The sequence below is a fragment of the Notolepis coatsorum genome (assembly GCF_963971535.1).
Source record: "Notolepis coatsorum genome assembly, chromosome: 5".
Classification (NCBI taxonomy): domain Eukaryota; kingdom Metazoa; phylum Chordata; class Actinopteri; order Aulopiformes; family Paralepididae; genus Notolepis; species Notolepis coatsorum.
Window position 1 is genome coordinate 36,528,417 of NC_140169.1, and position 7,692 is coordinate 36,536,108.

At 45.4% G+C, this 7,692-nt stretch overlaps 1 pseudogene across 1 annotated transcript in view; it reads left to right on the forward strand.

Annotated features, from left to right (window-relative positions):
• The first annotated feature begins 685 nt into the window (after positions 1 to 685).
• The window catches only part of LOC311228149 (indian hedgehog B protein-like), a 69,213-nt pseudogene continuing 62,206 nt past the window's right edge, over positions 686 to 7,692 (forward strand). The window contains exon 1 of the transcript in view: positions 686 to 821. The product of the transcript in view is annotated as an indian hedgehog B protein-like (transcript). The remainder of the gene's footprint in view (positions 822 to 7,692) is intronic.

Sequence of the window (7,692 nt, forward strand, 5' to 3'; positions counted from 1 at the left end):
TTGGCACCGCTGCTTGACGATACAAGCTTGGGGCTAATATTCCGCGACACGAAGGACAAAGGCCGAGAAAGCCTGGGAGTGTTGAGGGAGCATTACATCGAACGGGGAAGGCCCCGAGTAGTGTCCCTCTACGTAACGTTAACGGCCCTGAAGAAGGGGCACACAGAGACGATGACAGAATACATCATCTGAGCTGAGCAGATCATGACGGCGCTCAAGAGTGCAGGAGAGGCACCCGGTGAGGGGCTAATGATGGCGATGGTGATGAGAGGACTACCGGAGTTGTACAGGCCATTCACGCTACTGGTTACACACGGTTCAACGGACATGACATTGGGGCAGTTCAAAGCCAAGCTGTGGAACTTTGAGGCCTCAGAGGTTATCCACCCAGACGCCGCAGAAGCGGGGGGGATAGCAATGAAAGCCTGAGCGACACAGAGGGAGAACGGAGCTGACGTGTTGGCGATGCGGAGAGAATGGGCATCGGTCTGGTGCAACTTCTGCAGATCATCGGGGCACACAGACAAAGAGTGCGGAAAGAAACGAGACCAGAGCGCCCGATACGCACATGGGCAAGATGTCGGCCAGAGACGAGGCGGCGCCTATGGACAAGATGGCGGCGACGGACGAGGTCGCGGCCACGAACAAGATGGCGGCGATGGACGAGATCGCGGCTATGGTCAAGATGGCGGCTGTGGACGAAATGACGACTACAGACAAGATAGAGGCAACGGTGATCGTGAAGCGAGTCGAGATGACGCACGGAGAGCGGCTGGACGAGAGGACTTCGTTTTCGGGGCGCGGACTGATCGTGGACACAGGTGCGTCATCCCACATCATCAACGACAGGAATAGTTTCAAGAACTTTGATAAATCCTTCGAGCCGGAGGGACACAGCATGGAGCTGGCGGACGGGAAACGCACCTACGGGTTGGCGTAGGGGAGAGGAGACACACAGGTATGCCTTATAGACATTAAGGGGCGCCGGTGTACAGTGACGTTAAAGGACGCTCTATATATACCCTCGTTCCCACAAGAACTATTCTCAGTAAAATCCACTACTGCTAACGGTGCCGAAGTGTTCTTCAGTGAAGGTAAAGATGTTCTTGTAGAAAAAGATGGTACACGGTTTAACATTGACGTATATGGAAGAATGTATTACCTACAAATGGAGTGTAATAATAATGATAAATGTAATGTGACTGTTAGTCATGACATCCAGACGTGGCATGAAATTATGGGTCATTGTAATCACGAGGATTTACTAAAGCTACAAGCAGTGACAGACGGTATGCACATTAAGGGTGAAAAGCATAGACCTGACAAAGAATGTGAAGTTTGCATAAGGGGGGAGTTTACTCAAACAAGGAACAGGGACCCCACAGAGAAGGTAAAGAGACCATTGGAGCTAGTTAACACCGACCTAGCCGGTCCAGTAAGGAACGAGTCCATAGGTGGCTTTAACTATGTACAGTCCTTTACAGATGTGGGTACAGGCGTAGTGTTTGTCTATTTCCTTAAAGCAAAGAGTGATGCACTCAAAGCCACACAGAAGTTCCTTGCCGATGTCGCCCCCTATGAGGACGTAAAATGTTTGAGGTCAGACAATGGGACCGAGTTTACAAACAGAGAGTTCCAATCACTGTTGAGAAAAAACAGGATCAGACACGAGACATCATGTCCTTACTCCCCACATCAGAACGGGGTAGCTGAGAGGGAATGGCAAACTCTTTTTGAAATGGCCAGGTGTAAGCTAGACGATAGTAACATACCGAAGAGCCTGTGGCATTATGCGGTACAAGAAGCCGCCTACACCAGAAACAGGTGTTTTAATAAACATACGGGCACCACCCCATATCCAGCAGGACAGAGGCAAGCTTGAGTCCAGATGTGAAAAAGGACTCTTTGTAGGACACGACAGAGGGAGCCCCGCACTCCTAGCGGTGTGTGGCGTGCCTCAGTCCTTTAAGGAAGCCATAGTGTCCCCAGAGTCGAGTAAGTGGGAGAGAGCGATGGACGAGGAGATGAGGTCCTTAGAGGACAACCACACCTTTACCCTCACCAAATTGCCAGAGGGCAGACAGACAGTGGGAGGGAAGTGGGTGTACTCAATCAAGGAAGGGATCGAAGGCCACGAAAAGTACAAAGCGAGATTTGTAGCTAAGGGTTTCAGTCAGAGGGAGGGGATAGACTATGGTGAAACATTCTCCCCCACAGCCAACCTGACCAGTGTAAGGGTAGTGGTTCAGAAAGCAGCTGAGGACAATCTGATTTTACATCAGATGGATGTGAAGACAGCCTATCTGCACGCACCCATAGATAGGGAGATATATATGGAACAACCTGAAGGTTACGAAAGGAAAGGGGGGAAGCTAGTGTGCAAGCTAGAAAAATCCATTTACGGCCTGAAACAGTCTGGGCGAAATTGGAACGAGATGCTTCACACATGCTTCATCGAGGATCACTTCCTACAGAATCCAGTAGACCCCTGTGTTTACTCAAGGGAGTCAAAAGAATCAGGAAAAGTGATGATCGTCATTTGGGTGGATGATTTGATCATCGCAGCAGACAACTCTAGGAACCTAGATCAGGTGAAAGGTATGCTCTCCACCAGATTCAAAATGAAAGACCTTGGCAGGTTAAAGCATTTCCTAGGCATGGACTTTGAGCAGTCGGAAAATTGTGTAACAGTATCCCAGAAGAGATATGTGGAAAAGATCCTGAAACGGTTTGACATGCAGGAATGTAGAACAAGGGAAACACCATGTGATCAGAAACTTGATTATCAGGAGGATGCTCAGAAACTGACAGATGTAAAAATGTACAGGGAAGCCGTGGGTAGCCTCATCTACTTAACAACATGTACCCGCCCTGACCTATGTTTTGTAGTGAGTAAGTTGTCACAGCACTTTGCTGATCCCACAGAGGAACACTGGATCACGGTAAAACATGTTTTTCGTTATCTCAAAGGTACAGTAGATAAACTACTTTGTTTCAGAAAGAGCAGCAGAGGCTTAGGGCTTAAAGCCTACAGTGATGCAGACTGGGCTGCTGACATCACAGATAGAAGGAGTACTACTGGATACTGTGTTAGTTTAAACACAAACAGCTCACTGGTTTCAAGGAAAACAAAGAAGCAGCCCACAGTGGCACTGTCAACTTGTGAAGCCGAATACATGGCCCTGGCCATGACGATACAGGAGTGTATTTATCTAGAACAACTGCCCGGAGGGATGGATAACTATGTATATAAGAAAACTGTTGTTTATGAGGACAACCAGGGTACTATTGCCATTGCGAGAAACCCTGTGTCGACAGAGGTGTAACTGAGGAGATTTGCAGAGGTCATATTTGGTGTGTAAATATTGACTGCCATACTTTTTTTGATGTTCTAAGACTGTGTTATTTTCTTTGTAAATTGTTTTGAAGAGTTCATACAGTGTACTAAGCAACCATAAGTGGGAGTGTTGAATCTAGAGGAGGTAACTAACTGTAACTGTCCTCTACTACTCCCATGACTGCATATATATGTGTCCACTGGAGGGCGCTATAGGCGGAGCTTCTACTGTCTACGCCAGGTTGGGAGTATATAAGTCTTGGTTCCCTCCTACTTTTTCTTCTTCCCACACATGCCTCTCCCGGAGAAGAGAACACATGAGCTGTTGTGGTATGAGTCAATGTGAATGAATAAATCGCTGCCAGCAGAGCAAGGCCAAAGATGGAAACCATGCCTCTTGTACATATTATTGTCGCCCCATAGCCATTTCTGTTAACAATGTTCTTATTCAATGACATTAACTATTTATGTTCTTATAACTTATGTCATTGATGGTTCCCCTGGCAAACGTGTCCCTGTAGCCTATAGACAACCATCAGCACAAAGTCCCTTTATATAGTAAAGTCTAAACAACTGTAGAAGCCTATAGACAGCCCATCAGCACAAAGTCCATTTATATAGTAAAGTCTAAACAACTGTAGTAGCCTATAGACAACCATCAGCACAAAGTCCATCTATATAGTAAAGTCTAAACAACTGTAGTAGCCTATAGACAGCCCATCAGCACAAAGTCCATTTATATAGTAAAGTCTAAACAACTGTAGTAGCCTATAGACAACCATCAGCACAAAGTCCATCTATATAGTAAAGTCTAAACAACTGTAGTAGCCTATAGACAACCATCAGCACAAAGTCCATCTATATAGTAAAGTCTAAACAACTGTAGTAGCCTATAGACAACCATCAGCACAAAGTCCATTTATATAAAGTAACGTCCAAAACAACTGTAGAAGCCTATAGACAACCATCAGCACAAAGTCCATTTATATAAAGTAACGTCCAAAACAACTGTAGTAGCCTATAGACAACCATCAGCACAAAGTCCATTTATATAAAGTAACGTCCAAAACAACTGTAGTAACCTATAGACAACCATCAGCACAAAGTCCATTTATATAAAGTAACGTCCAAAACAACTGTAGTAGCCTATAGACAACCATCAGCACAAAGTCCATTTATATAAAGTAACGTCCAAAACAACTGTAGTAGCCTATAGACAACCATCAGCACAAAGTCCATTTATATAAAGTAACGTCCAAAACAACTGTAGTAGCCTATAGACAGCCCATCAGCACAAAGTCCATTTATATAAAGTAACGTCCAAAACAACTGTAGTAGCCTATAGACAGCCCATCAGCACAAAGTCCATTTTTATAAAGTAACGTCCAAAACAACTGTAGTAGCCTATAGACAACCATCAGCACAAAGTCAATAATAATAATAATATCAATAATGCAGGACCTCTTTAGGGGGTCTTTTTTCGGCATGCAACAAACTGGACATGCAATTGGAGCGGCACACACACCAGGATACACACACACACACACATGCATTGTCTTTTTCTCAGTCGCTGATGCGATTGAGTCTCTGCACTTGACCCATCCCGTCGTCGTTCCCCCCATGGGCAGCCGGGAGCAGATAGGGCGTCAACATGAGCCGCGCCCCGGGGACCAATCCAAGAGCTCCTGCGCGTCTTCGTCAAGGACGCCACAGTGTTAGCGATCTGTTGTTGTGCATGTTTTTCCATTGGGTTTATCTTATCGGGGGGGAAACCCTTGCGAGCACAGGGAGAACATGCAAACTCCACACAGAAAGGCCTGGGAGATCACCCACCTGGGTACCTGGCATCATGGAAACCTGGTCCCCAAGCGGGAATCGAACCCTGGACCTTCTTGCTGTGGGGCGACAGTGTTAACCACTACACCACCGTGCCGCAGTCCATGTATATAAAGTAACGTCCAAAACAACTGTAGTAGCCTATAGACAACCATCAGCACAAAGTCCATTTATATAAAGTAACGTCCAAAACAACTGTAGTAGCCTATGAATTTATCATTAAAAAAAAATGTGTGGGTCCAAAATGTATGTTTTTGTTTACATGTTGTGTGCATGTCTCTCCTCTCTACTTCCCATTTCCCCACGTGGAATACACCTGATTGGATATATGACGTGCTGGTGCTCTAATGCGACATCTAGTGGCTGAATGTTATCTATAGCACCATTAATTTAGCTTATTACATGGAGTTTTAACATTCGCCAAAATGCTTGATTGTGATTGGTCAATAGCGCTCCGTTACCCCTAGCAGCGGTCAATTATTTCTCGATAATTGACCGCTGCTATGGGTAACGTGCAATAATGACCGCTGTTAGGGGCAACAGAGCGCTATTGACCAATCACAATCAAGCATTTTGATCGCAGTCACGAAAGCTATAACCTCGTTCCCAGCTTTATCTCGCACAGCTGCACTACATCAGGTGCAATCACGTCCACACCTGCCGGCGATGACAGAGGAGCCACAGAACAACTGCGTCTGCATTTGATCTCGTCTTGTCGATGGTGTAAAATGAATTAGGTATATTGTTAGTAAGTTAGCCATGTAATAAGCGGGATAATGTATAGCTACGAGGTCATTGTCGCAAAATAATTGACCTCGGCTGCGCCTCGGTGTTCCAGAACGCAGTGTCGGTCAATTATTTTGCGACAATGACCTCGTAGCTATACATTATCCCTTACATAATTCACAAGCCATCAATGTTGCTGGTTGATGATATGTTTTGGTAAAAGCTTTGTCCAGGTTTATAGCATCCTAGTCATTGTTTGTTTCCCACAGACAATACTATAAAAACGTTTACTGTATTTTATATATATATTTTAAATGTAATCCTGAAAAATCTTTATCTTTAAATCTTAAATCTTTTAAACTTTTATGAGTAATCTGATAATGCACCCCCCCCCCCCCTATCTAACTGTATTGGAATACAGTTACAGAAGAAAAAAGACATAATCAGATTACTCGGGGGTACAATACAATTTACATACAATTTTGGAATATTGGAAAACAGTTAACTTTTTTGGTATCCTGATTATGTAAAGCCTGCTACTGTATTCTGTTACTCCCCAAGCCTACTGTAACTGTAGTACTAATGTAGTATAGACGCAGGATTTGGGACTTCTATAGATGAAATACAGATTCATGATGGGAGATTCTATGGCTACCATTTTATATATATATACAGTATATATCTGTTCACCATTTACATGCTCCCCCTCTGTCAGATCATCCGCCGCCATGGCCTCAGCTTCCACTCCTATGCCGACGACACACAACTCTCCCTCTCCACCAAACCATCCACCAATCTCCCCCCACACTCCCTTATCAACTGCCTTCATGAAATAAAAACCTGGATGTCATCTAATCTCCTCAAACTCAACAACAATAAAACTGAGCTCATGGTTGTGGCACCCAAGGCCCTGCTCCGGAAGGTTGGGGATCTCACCCTCAACATAGACGGCTGCAAAGGTCCGCAACCTGGGCGTTATCCTGGACTCCACCCTTTCCTATCAAGCCCATGTCAGTTCCATCACCAAAACCGCCTTCTTCCACCTCAGAAACATCTCCAGACTCCGACCATCACTTTCCGACTCCACAGCTGAGACCCTCATCCATGCCTTTGTAACCTCCCGCCTGGACTACTGCAACAGGGTGTCCATGGTGGTGTTTATTCCATTGTATGTCCATCGGTTGCAGGCGGTCGGTGGATTCTCGACGTGGACGTCTCTGAATGAGTAGGAGATGTGATCACCTGAGTCATGCTTGAGGTTATCACTCTGTATATGTCCGCGGCTGGGGAAACTAGTAACGGGCCGACCTACACCATCATTTGATGTTCTATTTCAACCGTGGGGGTAAATACGGCCATAGATGGTTTGTTTACTGAGAGTGATTCTCTCTCTTTACTGCCCTCTGTTCTGTACAGAGACATGAAAAACCTCACAGTGGCAACACATATTTGACTGTGTTTACCCTCACAAATAATAAACCATACATCAGTGGAAACAGCAGCAGCTCGGTACTACAGCTCGGTGCATTCAGGAGACAGGCCTGCAACCACTGCTTTTCTGCCAGCAAATATTTGGAGAGCTAATTTGGTGAGCTGCTTGGTTTGCTGGGGTTGGATAGTGTGCACGTGCGTGTGTGTGTGCATGTGTGTGTGTGTGTGCGTGTGTATTATGTGTGTGTGTGTGTGTGTGAGAGAGAGAGAGAGAGAGAGAGAGAGAGAGAGAGAGAGAGAGAGAGAGAGAGAGAGAGAGAGAGAGAGAGAGAGAGAGAGAGAAAGAGAGAGAGAGAGAGAGA